The sequence below is a fragment of the Plectrocnemia conspersa genome, unplaced genomic scaffold, assembly GCF_051122295.1.
Source record: "Plectrocnemia conspersa isolate PC_06_02 unplaced genomic scaffold, ASM5112229v1 ptg000002l, whole genome shotgun sequence".
Classification (NCBI taxonomy): domain Eukaryota; kingdom Metazoa; phylum Arthropoda; class Insecta; order Trichoptera; family Polycentropodidae; genus Plectrocnemia; species Plectrocnemia conspersa.
Genome location: NW_028277166.1, coordinates 27,027,742 through 27,042,455, shown reverse-complemented (window position 1 = coordinate 27,042,455; position 14,714 = coordinate 27,027,742). Strand labels below are relative to the sequence as shown.

General features: G+C 27.6%; 1 long non-coding RNA gene across 8 annotated transcripts in view; it reads right to left on the bottom strand.

The window, feature by feature from the left end:
- LOC148238228 (uncharacterized) overlaps positions 1–14,714 on the bottom strand; it is a 137,551-nt gene that overhangs the window by 14,640 nt on the left and 108,197 nt on the right. For 6 of the 8 annotated variants that reach the window (XR_015812749.1, XR_015812748.1, XR_015812752.1 and 3 more), the window contains one exon: positions 12,040–12,145. This is a non-coding gene — a long non-coding RNA (uncharacterized LOC148238228). Of the gene's footprint in view, positions 1–11,805; positions 12,146–14,714 lie in introns of those variants that run through there. The other 2 variants (XR_015812747.1, XR_015812750.1) reach the window with 1 other exon arrangement.

The following is a 14,714-nucleotide window of genomic DNA, read 5'->3' as shown; positions in this document are numbered from 1 at the left end:
AAAATACATAAATTAAAGACCAATATTAAAATATAATGACAGTTATCGCATTTAAAAGTAGCCCTATAACATAATATGTTATTATTTTTAAGAAAAGTATCAAAGTGTGCTTTAGTGTTTTATTGTTAATTATATAAAAAAAACATACCAATTGTAAAATTTAATAAATCTCACGTTAATATTATATTATATATAATTTAAAACTTTACTTATTTTTCTAAATAATTTTTATTATTATCATACATTAAAAATGTTGTAGTTATAAATAACGTGGATATAAAAAACTAATGTTTGATTCAACACTTATAATTCGTTTAGTATTTACACAGCTGTGACGTCACAATTTTGTTATCTTTAACCATGTGAAAATGCAAGTGTAATAAGATACTCATTCATATAATATATACATATACTAGTGTAAATATATTAGACATTCACTGTAACATAAATACCGATAAGTTATATTTTTAATGATTTTCCTTTTATAAAAAAATACTTGCTAATTCAACAAAAAAAATTTTTTTATAATTTTAATTAATTTAAAATGTAGTAAAAATTGATAATAAAATATTTAAGGCACAATCTACGATAGTGCATAAAAAAATGTAAAATATGAGCTATATTTCTAAATATAATAAAATATGTTATTAGAGCAATTAAGAAAAAGTACGCTACATAATAGTTTAATTGAATTTGAATATAATATAAATTTTCACCCCTCGCCACTGATTACTTACATCACACCTGATGCGCCAACAGAACACAATGGATTTTTTTTATATTTCGCTCGTTACGAGTTCACACGTTAATTGGATATATTGCGTCCGGTGGCACTTGCCTTATTTTTCCGTAATACCATTGACCCCCCGTTGTCAAAGATGCAATTTTTCTTTATTAACAACGCAAGGGTTAAACTCGATTATTCATACACACAAATATTTTACATTCAACCCCCGTGGGAAAAGAAATGACAAGACTTTAAATTAAAATATTTGAGAAAAACACATTTGTAACTAATAATATTGTCATACATATACAATGTAATACAGCAGTGTTTTGCCATCTTTGGTTGTGGGCTAAAAAATATGCATTTTGTAAAGACTTAAAAATTCAACAATGAAACATGTAATGTATATAATTTGTATTCTGTTTTGTCATTTCCTCTTACATTTTAATGACACACTAGCGTGATGCATGCAAGCAATATATATTTTTTGGCAAAAATTTAACACCAACATAAAATTTATCGCACACATAAAGCGACTATCCAATTAAGCGCCACTTTATTGATAAACGGGCGAGGGATGTCAGAGTTAGGGAATACAGTTATATTTAATCGTCGCTGAAGGGTTTGTAGCCATTAAAAGAGCCCTCAAGTGTGTTTCGGGTCCGGTAATCGAAACGGTTAACGATCGCGTATACAAGATAAGATAATATCTATACATGCTACGATTCAAGTAGAAATTATGACACAATCGGTGTTTATTAAAAACATATTACCATATACCATAGAATATGTATTGATTTAATTTTTAATATTATTTTTGGCAATAGTAGCTGAGTGTTATGATTTCAGATATACGTATTATATAAATAAAATGTATAATTTACGATAGTATCGGGCTGCTAAGTTGAATTGGCCGAGTGATTGTTGATGTGATCAATGGTCCTTAAGAAGTTTTGCCAAATAAGAGACAATGCCAATTGAGATCCAGTTGCATTAAGGCCTAGCTCTACCTCCAAAATCATCCCTTTTGTGAGAGTAAGTTTCATAGCCTCATATTAGGCGACCGTTTGATAATTACTAAGAATAAATCACGCAATGCATATTCATGGACGAGTTTTTAAGCTCATAAATAACAGCGGTAAATAAGTTTTTGTATAAATTGATAGCTGTTAAAAATCTGCATGGTTATTGGTATTAATAATCATTTCATGATCATCAGATTTGTAATAAATAAAGTGAGAATCGTTGTACATCAGCATTTTTTAATTTATTTTAATGTATGTTTATGTATATATTTTCAGTAATAAATATGGAAATTTGTGAAAATATATGATAGAAAATTAATATATATTTTAATTATTGACAGATTAAAAATCTCGAAAGTTATGAACGCAACGAGCCGTACAAGTGCAAAGGCTTAATAAAAATATAATTTATCTAGATAATCTCGCTTGCATATACAGTATAAAAAGTATAATATATATTTAAGTTCATAATGAGTCGTCGCGTATTTTTTTTATGTCTGATTCCGCGAACTGCACATAATATTTGCAGCAATTACGGAATGCCTCATTTTATTCGCAGATTGCATCTGGAGCGTTTGAAGGATTGCCTCGCGTGTAATTTCACGGTTACTTAACACCGCGAATGAAAAATTAGCAACAGTCAAAAGTGAGAAATCGCCGAGAGGTCGTCATTAATAAGCCGAGAGTGCACCTCTTGCGACGCATCCGGAAGAATGCACAATGCGAATCTCGTTACTACAAAATGAGTCACAACGATACGGGATTCGCTGTGACGTCACTGTGCAAGTACGTAAATCGGTGGTTACACTCTAGTAATAAAGAATGTCGGATATGAATAATAATAAATACCGCTATTACTATAATACATTTATGTGTAATTTTAATTTGATTTTTTCGTATATAATAATTTTTTTGTAAGCTACAAATCTCATAGTTTGCCTGTTATGCATATAAAAAACCCAAGACCATGTTGACTAACTTTGTTCTCGAAAATCGATTATAATATTAAATAGACTAAGTGTTGTTTGTTATTTTGCATTTGTTGAAAACAGCTAGTTGAAACCGAGGAAGCAAGTAAAAACCATTTTAATGTACTTGCATATGTAACGCTTGAATCTGCGAGGACCTTGCAGTCGCGCGTTTATTTTTTATTATGTTTGTAGTGGTTTTCAAATCATATATAATTTGGCAATAGTATAGATATGTGTTTGTATACATTTTTTAATCAGGCTGAATTCTTGGATTTCATACGGAGCTGGACCAGGATTGACGTAAAGTGACAAGAAGCTCCTTTTTGGTATTCTTAGATCATCTTGGTCGATAATCAGCGTTGATTCGCTTAGTGCTTACTTTTGTATGTAAGCGATTTTTAACTCCTAAAAACGCACTCGCAATACAGTTGTGACTTATTTAATAATAGAATTTGTTAAAATATATTTTACAACCATTTGACAGAAAAAAATACACAATGATTCAGCTGTGGTTTTGAAATTATTTATAGATTTATAGTAAAACGTGTAAATTTAATTTTAATGATAATTTTTAAAGATAATTTAATTACTCAGAACAACACTAATAAAGAGCTTTATATTTATTTGAATGTATTTGTTTAAGTAATGCTTTCTGAATCTCATCTAGATGTTTAAAAATCTTAAGATGCAATAAAATAATTTTAAGTGCTAATAAATACCTTTTTATATGTACACCTATGTCTGCAACTTTTTATATAATTAATTTTATATTTTTATGTTTATAGTTACAAATTATAAAAAAAAAATTTTTTTTAAATGATAATATCAAATGTATATCGAAAATTACATATTTTAATTTTAAATTACGTTTTTATTATATTACAATATTGACTTGTAATGGTATATAAGAATATGCATTAAAATAGAATTCTACATAAAATATACCAAAGTAAATGCGTAAAATGGGGCCAAAGAATTGCTACTTTTATTTGCGGTTTTAATTTTCACGAGTCAGATAATAAATCAGATAATTATTTTCAACAGGATAATCCATTGTCCCTTCTTAGTTTTTCCTCTTGCTTTATTTCCAAGAATATAATGAATCAAACTAAACAGAATGCGTTCTATATAATATAATATAACTTTTTGTATGCACCCTAATATTTTACTATTTTTTTAAATATTATTTTTAATTTCTTGAGGATTTCATATTAATATAGTAAAATATGCATCATTTACGAATAAGCTAAATTAATAATTATCATTTAGATTTTTATTTTTATGTTTATACAGCGATATTTTATATGTATTTTAAATAGATTATATAAATTATATATTTCTTAAACAATTATAATTTTCCTTATAAAAAATATCAATATATTAAACATAATAAAAGTTTAGGAATATATTTAGGAATAATTTTAAATAAATATTTGTTTTTTTATGGACTTTATATATTATAATATACTTTATGGGGGTTTTACCATTTGTACAATTTTTTTAATCTATTGTAAAAGTCATTCTAACGACCTATTCGAACAAATAAAAACACGTATTTTTGACGATAATGAAAGAGACATTATGACAGCATGATAACCGATTATTTTTGGCACGAAATCGAAGATATGGATGTGGAAGACATGTGGTTCTAACAAGAAGCTATCAAGATGTTTTGTGTGAAAAGTTTTAAGACATCAGCGGGTCATTCAGAGAGCAACACGAGAGCTGCTCCAACGAAATCATAGCCGGCAATAATACAAACCGACATTCCAGAAAAGGCTCTCTGATTTTCAAGACCTGCCATTTCTCATGTACATTTTATATGTGTTTATAAATTAAACTGTGAACAGCTTTTCTGGCGTCTATTTGGTTGCAAAGTCCCCTTCGACCTCAAACCCCAACGTGATTTAACACTGAAAACTTCAAAACTATAATTCGGACAACACTAACAAAAGTTTAGTCCGAGTCTTATTTAAGTGAATTTAATATTTAATATTAAAAAGTATAATATAATAATAATGTGAAATGAAAAAAATATTTTAATGTTTTTGATTATATGTTTTTAGCATTTCATTTATTGCTAATTATAATTTGAGATATATATATTTTTTTTTTCGCAATCAAAACATATTGCGTCCAGCAAAATTTAATTAAACCCTTTGTACTATAATTGCGCAATTTCGGTCGACTGATCCCGAAAATCATATGAGTAATTATGATTTATCCCGTCACCTATATTCAGGATAAAATTTATCAAAACAACATCTGCCACAGTATACTATCTCGCTGATTGTTTACGACTGTTCGTATTATAGGTATTAAAAAAATTAAACCGATTAACGCCGATTTTCGACCCTTACAAATATGGCAAACATTTTTGACCCCCCTGTTTTTTTAATTGCCCTTCCACCCCGAGATAAGATATTTTCAATAAATACAAATTTCATATTCGAGCTACCTGGAATGAAATGTGCGCTAATTTATGTACCGTCACGATTGTCAGACGATAATTTGTTGCGATAAGGTGAAATGAAGCACGAATTATAGTTAGGGCTGCCACTTATTAATATAATAATAAAAAATATTACCACACTACTTCATCTAATTCCTAGAATAATCACTACTACGCAAAATGTTTTTTTTAATTTAACTGCGGTCTTATCACCGCAACGATTCAATGGTAAATACCACAACTTCAAATGTGAAAATAATACGTTTATGCGCATTAGTTAATATTAAAAAGGTAAATAAATTATTGCGCATTTAAAAATTGTATTAATATAATAAATAAATTATCTGAATTTTTTATTATAAGAATGCAGCCCTATTTATAAACAACCCCAGGACAAATTCAACGCCCCATAATCGGTGAAGATTATGGAGAAACTCGCGGTGAATAACCGCACAGGTGTTCTCTTGACCGAACTGGATGGATTGGTCATGGGGTCTCGGGGTACCCCACCATATGTTCAAAATGTTATACTATCTACGTCACGATCCGATAATGCAACACCCCGTGGTGCAACAAAAAAAGTGCTAAGTAGATCAATATACTAGTACCATAAATCATGACTGATTGTGCAAAATAAATATTTTTATTCTTTGAAAGAAAATCAAGTGCGTCAAAAAATGAACATCAAGGCTTTCACACAGTAGCCAGTGTGTCTTTCACAGGTCATCAAGGCTTTAGCGCCGTATTGTGACACCGTAGTATTCTTTATTCGGTTCGTGACGGTCGTTGTACCGTTACTGACACTTTTTGACTGGTTAGCTTATTGCACAATCTTCATAAGCTAGATTTAATAACACATTAGTGTGCCTACTACGGAGATGAAGAGGATAAAAGAGGAAGGCCTCATTGTAGCAGCACTCGACGATGGACAAGGTAAAATAGGCGAATGAGTGATTACCAAATAATTACATGCATCCCAGTGCAAGAAGAAACTATTGAAAGAAATATAGTATCAAAATAAAGCTTACCAGTAAAATAAATAAAATTTATTCTAAGAAAAAGTAGTCAAAAATACTTACTGCTCTTTTCTTTGTATATATATTTCTAAAACAATATTTAAAGTATTTAATAGACAATGGGTTAGTATCACATTAAATTATTATTAAGATACATATAAAAAGAATTGATAAATAATCATATATCCAAATATATAGATTAAGTGATATTTATAAAAAAATTACTAAATAAATTATTAGCTAAATTATAAAATTTAGTTTTCCTAGACACAATATGTATTTTTAATACTAATAAATAAACTATCTAGTTATTTAATTATAATAATGGTTAATAAGGTGATTAAGTAATATTGATCATTTTATATAATTTTATATAATTACATAAAATAATAATTTAACTATTTATTTTTTATTTATTTTATTTTTCTCTTAAAACAATTTTTTGTAATACCTATATCTAAGATAAATTATATGACTGTCTATGACTGTTTACTAAATACTTTAAATATTATTATAGTAATTCTGTATAGTTATTAGTTAATAAGTATTTTTAGCAATTTTGATTGCATTATTTAAAAAGAATTACCCTGTAAGTAATAATATTATTGAACTATTAACATAATGGTATAAAAAAGCATTTTCGTTAAATTCGTATTTTTATTAAAGCAAAATCTTAAAAAAAAATATTTTTTAAAGTTTTCTTAAGAAATCATTAATGAAATTCGTTATTAATCTTCACCTTCCTGTGATGTACATCAAGTACACATATCATATTATTATAAATTATATTTATATAAAAACCTCCATGATTATGTATTAAAAATAAAATTCATGTTTTATCTATTTTTCTATTTGAGATTATTTTCCTTGATAACCGATCAAAGATGCGGTTGAAATAGGCAAAACATAATATATATTGAATTCGTGTCAACAAAACATTTGTCTTTTAGATTATGTATAGTACTTGCTAGTTACATAGTAGTTATCAATTTTCTGCAAATGTATACAAAATAATCGCAATGTGCAATGCATTTACTTATAGAAAATTATTATTTCATAAATATATCCGTGTCTTTTATATGTTTACCATCATTTTATATGTACACTGAGCTTACATCACCGGAGCCCGCAGAATTGTTCGCACCATAATAGTACAAAAATAGTATCTATAGTTTTTTAGCACAATAATTTAAATAATAACATATAATTATTAATATTTTTATTGTGTTAATTTGAATTAGAAAACCAATGACTTTGAAAACATATCAAAAAAAAATACGGATTTTAGCTCTGCCAATAGTTTCTGATAAATGCTGTTCTTTATATACCATTGTTTTTTAACACTTGTACTTTTAAAATATTTTAATAATAAATTGTTTGAATAAAAAACAGTAAAATCAATTTATTGCTGATTTTTTTTAAGTATAAAAAGCGAAATTATTATTATTAAAATTTTATAAATGATTTTTGTAACGAAAATTTTTTTAAGTGTAATTCCAAATTACCACAAGAAATATATATTATTACAATAAAAAGCGATAAAATTGTTTCAAAAAGCTTTTTTTTACTGTGAAGATTTTTATTTACTTCATCATTAATATTTCAAGCACAAAACTCGTAATTAAAGTGGAGACTGTATTTTTAAATATACACATATAAATGGGTTAAGATATATTTACCAATTATTCGCGTATTTGTTAATAAATAAAATAGAGATTCTAGCTACAATTAGCGGTTAGTTTTACATATAAATATATTTAATCTTTGTGGCAGTAATTGAATTTAAAAAAAAATATTTATACACAAATAATTCTTTTAAACTTAAATTTTTCCGTGAATTTTCATTTTAAATTATTTGATTAAAATTATAATTATTATTAAAATAAAATGTAAGTAAAATATTTTAATAAATTTAATTGCGCATTATTTTTGTATGCAATAAATTTATATTAGTCAAATACAATCAGATAAGTATGTTTTTTTAAGAATTCAATATATTTTGTTTACGCATACTTATACATAATAGATAAGTATATCAAATATGAATAACAAAAAACACACCCATCAGTTTTCTGCTACTGATTATTTAATGCTTTAAAATATATTTTTTTCTCAACTCTCAAAATATAAGGATAATAAAATATATTTTGACACTTCATCAAAAATATGTCAATGTTTCTTGCTACTAAATTTGGAACGTTGCGTTCCAGCGTATCTTGAAACTATTTTAAAACTAATTTTGAAAAAATATATTATAGCACGATAAAAAGATTTTTTTTTAAATATAGAAAACTTATAAATTAAAATTTTATTTAGTCACACATTTCTGGGCGTTTTATAAAAATTCTCTTGCTTCTCCTGGGGGGCAATGATAATAAGAGCTTAAATTTACGCCGGTCAGTTGTTTTTAGATCGTCAATCAAAACAGAGGAACAGAACCCACCGCCATTGAAGGCCTTATATGAGGCCTACAATGGCAGTGGGCCACAATTAGACCAGCGTGAAGACTCACTTAAGGTGAAGAGCCCTCATTAAGACTCTCTGTGACTGCAGCCTTCACGCTGCATTCACTGAGTGAGTCTCACCTTAGAGGTCTGTGCCCCTGAATAATATGCTCCATAACCCGTGTCCCCAATGATGTTTTCATCAGTATTAATTAGTGTAATTTTTCTCCTATGTTCTATATATATATTATAGTGACATTTTAAATTATAAAATGACTTAAATTTCGATTTCACCGGCACCCACTATACTGAAAATATTGTATTTGTTTTTATTTCCATATATTTTTATTAAAAACCCCTATTTTATTATATATGTATTACTAAATCTAAAAATAAACGATAATTCCTCGTCAGTCCGGCTTTGAGGAACAATTTGCATTTTTAAATATTTATACCGGCTTATAAACCATAAAAATTATACTTGTAAATATTGAGATAAAAATTTATTAAAATGTCAGCCGATCGGCTACTGGTCTTCGCGGCACGTGTGCCAGCTTCCAAATAAAATATAAAAAAATACCCGACAAGATTTGTCCGAGATGAATATTTCATAAAGCCGGCTTAAATGGTTAAATTACCTAAATATAACATACGCACAGGACATCGAATTATACCGAAAACTCCTACTTATCTCAACTGAAAATCTGACCGTGTGCCAGGGCACACTTGCTCCGAAAAAAACTTTATGAATTAAACATTAACACTGAAAATTATCATAAACGTCTAAAAATAGACATATGCTCGATTTTAATAAAAATGCAGTGATATGTTTAATTGATTCGTTACATTATGCATACAGTTTTTACAAATTATACGTCATATGGGGGGCAATGAAATAAGTATTATTAGTGTTTCCTTTTTTAAAGGTAACATATGCAATCGTAAAATCGTAAAGAAAATTAACACTCTAGTGTTAATTTTTAGGTACGCCTGAATGAGATTTTGCGGAAATCGCTAATAAAAATCAGCGATGTGTTAAAGTGTTAATTGTATTGTTTTATTTTTAGTTAACTGTGTTGATAATTTTACAGGCGTGTGTTTTATTGGTACAAAAAAATATTTTTATTGTAGATTTTTAGATTTTTATGTTATAATAATGAAAAAGTCTACAAAGCAAGTTTGAACAAAGAGTTGAAATCTTTATTTTATATTGAATGCAAGAGCAATTTTTATAAAAATATTTATAGATGAAAAATCGAGTTTAGTTTTTCAAAACCTCATTGTTAATGTTATTTACACCTTTTTTTATATAATATAATTTCCATGTTTTTTAATAATTCGTGGCATAGTAATTTAGAATAAATAAAATCAGATATTTCTTATTAAAAAAATATTTTAGCGTATGTATATTTAACATACATAAATTAAAAATGGATTTTATTGTTATTTTTAAAGAGAAATGCTTGAAAATAATATTTATAAATTGTGCATTTAATTTTACAATATTAAAAATATTTTTTCGCCCGTTAAATAAAATAAGCAAGTGTAAAATATATTCATTGATAAAAAATTCTGGTATTAAAAACTTAAAGTTTATGACATTAAGGTTAGAAAAATAATTATATCTATTGCTTTATTTTATTTGGAATGCTATTATTTTAAAAACTTGAAGTTTGATGTTGTTTTTATTTTATTTATTTATTTAATTTCTTTGAATAATATCTACAATATATTTTTAATAATAAAATCATCTTAAATAAAATCGAATATTATGCAAATAAAAAAATTGACATAATACTTCTTCAACCTAATTTCATTTGGGGGAAAAGAAGGACTAAATTTCCGTTAAAACTAAGCTTAAAAAAATATATTTATCACTCTCTTTTATTTGGAATGATACTATTTTTAAAACCATTTTTTTTACAAAGGCAATTAAATAAGTTATGTAATGTTTGTTAAAATCAATAGCTAAATTCAATATTCCTAAAATTTAAAATAAAAAACCCTTTTTGTTATTGTTGAAAGATGCCTTTCATCTGATAATAGGCTAATTTAATAAGTAAAAAAGTAGGTAATCAATAATATAAATATAACTTTTATGTATTTAATGCCTGATTTATATTTGTACAATGGCTGTCTTTCTAGGGCAAATATCTATAAGACCCCCCTAAAAAACTACCCTATATATTTTTGCATCGCATCGACAAGTGCAACGCAAGGTAAACGAATTACTCTTGATCACGCTTCCTCCGAATAATGATGATGATAATAGTGGGGTCTCATTCACCCCCTATCGAAGCAGGTGTTCTCAATATAAAAAATGCCCCCGTTTTCCACTTATACCGTGCATAATCCGTCTAGCACCACAATTGTAACGCACGAAAAAAATACACATAAATAAATAGAACGCAGCAAATATAAGCATAAGGGAGATTTTTAAAGGATTATTCAAATGCTTCGCTTTTGATGGGGATGTTTAGGCAAGTGCACAATGGTCAGACTATGGGCGATGACGGGCGCGATTCTCAACAAAAACAATTTTAATACAAGTGTTTAATAGTCTTCTACATTATTTATTGTAAAGTGCCTCTTTGTTATAAAATATAATAATTACAAATAGGCCTAATATTTAAAAAAAATGCTTTATTTATAATATGTATTTATTATACATATGTATATAATTTTCAGTAAAAACTTAATAAAATAAATGCCTGATTTAACTTCTAAGCATTAAAATTAAATATTATAATATAATTTATTTTTCACCAAAAAATAGGATAATTCAATTTACATGTTAAAATATACGAAATTGTTTTAAAACTTTCTGTAATTTTTTTGAAAAAAAAGTTTTGAAACTATTTGCAATTGCAAATTTTAAATCAATTATAATATATAATATTATATAGTGGTTTGGGATTTTTATTATAATTACCATCATTTTTAATTTAAAAAAATCTATATATTTTATTTAAAAAAAATCTAAAATAAAATAAAAATTGACATGCTTAAAGAAAAAATATGTCAGATTCAAAGTCCAACTCACAAGTCATTATAAAAACTGTATGTGTTATCCATTGTTAATCAAGATCACTTAATCCATTGTTCACAAAATATATTTTCTTAGATAATTATATTTTTTTTTAATTTAGATATTATGTCTGTCACAAGAACTCCTCCTAAATGAATATATTTATTATTTAACAAGATATTAATAAAATAAATAAATACATAAATAAGGAACATTTATTTTTATTAAAAAATATTTACAATTTCAAATTTTTCATCCATTATTTTTTTACATTTATATGATATTTGTATTTTTTAACACGCATGAATCATAAACTCAATAATGGCCAATTATGCACGCATTCAAATATCCCCCTTCAAATGGTTAAAACACTTACCACAATTAGCATAAATTGTGGGACATGTGGTCTCGTTCCAGTGCTGACCACTAGCAAGCATGGTCACCTTTCGCCAAATAGACCGCAAAAAACCATAATCTGCCGTCTGAAAATAGACAAATAGCACAAAATTAATACAAAGGTATCACAATAATTCGTATTTTTAAAAAGGAACTACAAAAAACACGCAAAACATCCCAATTTTGGACACCTGGTCACAAACCAAACAGATTGCAGGTGATTCACCAATTAGCATATAGCTCTCATTTAAATAAGCGACCACACGTGTGATGTTTCCCGTTTCACGATCATCGGAAGTTCTGTAACGTGTCAGTGGTTCCTATTTATTTTTTTTCATTTAATTTGAATGTTTTAAACCTACGTGGGTTACATGCTCAATTAGAGCCCTAGACGCTTCGCAAAATATTTGCATCTATTGACACCCCAGAGTGGCAGTTTGCATAAGCAGTTTGTGCAAATTGTGTAATTGTGTGTGAGACCCGAAGGGTCTCCAATTTTCGTTCTAATGCTAATACGATATGTGTTTATTTATAAATTCTGAAAGCCATTATCGTCATTCAGCGCCTTTGTTAGACGATTGTGTATTGTGTGTGAAATAAAAAGCAGTGATCTATTAAATGATTTAATGCATGCAGATTTTTGTAATATTGATTTTATAAAAAATCAGTTTATTTATTTTTTAAATATAGACTACGTTTTATTATTTTTTTATAAAATTGTTACTTTTATTGTAAAATGTATTACTATTTTAAAATAACACAAAATATTTCCAGAAATATTTTTATGATCAATTTATCGGATATTAAATATTGTTTATATATATTTTGAGTGCATCTTTGATTTGTGAGAGTTTCAACCACTTGCACAATTTGTAATAATTCAGAGGGCATTCTAACAACCATTTCGAATAAATGAAAACAAGTCATAAAAGTGAGCCCATCCAGAGACATTTATCACTACTGATATAATTACTCTTTGTATGGAAAGGATCAGCTATAAATAATGCGTTCTATCGTGCACATAATACGATTGTTTTTCTATCCTACGGTTACCAATTGCCAGAGTGGCTATTTAAACGATTTATATTTTAAGGTTTTCACAATAAAAGAGATCGTAAATCGCAAAGACGTACCAGAACCTAAAACTGGAATTTAAAAAATGCTTGACGACATAAAATTTTTTTCGATAATTTAAATTAAAATATATAGTTCTTATAAGGTAATAAAAATTTGCGAGAATTTAACTTAAAATATATACTTTTTATAAGGTAGTATAAAAAAATAAATAATTTATTTTAATTTATAATATATTATATAAAACACTAGTTATGTGAATAAGATTTACCCATAGCCAATTTTGACAATTTTAAGCTAAATAAATTAATAATATAATTTATTTCTTAATGCACTTAAGTGATTTTTTATTCCATTTAAGAAACCCGTTACAGTTTTATATTTGCGAATTGTTATAATAATTCCCCTGGCCGTACTCGTTTTCTTATACCTAACTATCCTTAAATCGTCTCTATTTTTAGTATTAAATCTATATACATCTTTATTTCTTATTTAAATACTCTGGTAACATATTATGTTCTAACGTATATACAGATAAAAATCACACTTCAATATATGCACCTGTAAAATTTTCTCACACACGAGCGATCGCGCATTATGCAAACAGTGCCATAATTCGTGGACGTGAATAATTTCCGAGCAAAAATTATGCAAAACTAGTGTGCGATTTGTTCATTTATCATTTTTTCGGCAAAAAGAAAAAAAAAACAATCACCAACACAGAAAATGAAAATAATGAACTGCGATGCACTTTGCATTAATTTTGCACCAGGACGAAACGAATGAATAAAGGTGAGATTGCGATGAATTCACATTCAAATAAATCTTGTATAAATCTGACGTGAGAACACCGCGACGGTTACATCGATTGGGTTTGTTTTGCATAATGAAAAATGTCCAATTTGACGTATGCAAAATATATTTTGAAAGTACAAAGCATCAATTAACTATTATTATTTAAAGATACACCATAAAAGTTTTCATTTCTGACGTTGCAGTATTATTGGTAAAATATTATTTCTTAAATTGTGTTTGTAAATATATAACTACCTGAGATGGCTCAAAACGGCGATACCGCTAAAAAATCTAAATCTCTTTTTCAGTGGAAAATATAATATTTACATTCTACCACCGTAATGTACTGATTGTATACGATTTAATTTTTTAGTTAATAAATCATGAAGAGCACTGACCACCACCGATTCCTGTCCGTTTAGCCTTCAATCATTTTCCGACTATAATTTTCCGGCACGTCGCTCCGACGAACGGTCATATTGACGATTCGGATGATGACCGAAGCATAATGACCGCGCATGCATGTTCATAAGTCGCAAAGTCCACGGATTACTCCATATTACCACAATCGCAAACTGAGAACAATCGTCCTGCTCGATACGCATGTGTTCTACTATACGTGGTATACTTTCAAAGTTTTGTCATCCGTTTCGGTATTAATCTAGCAGCGGGAGGCGCCGGTAGGGTGTCGCAGATTGGACAGGTGTTGTGGCAATGCCCCGCACCCGATAATAACCCCATTGTGACAAATGACATGTTAATGCAAACAGATATTCGAGTCCATTG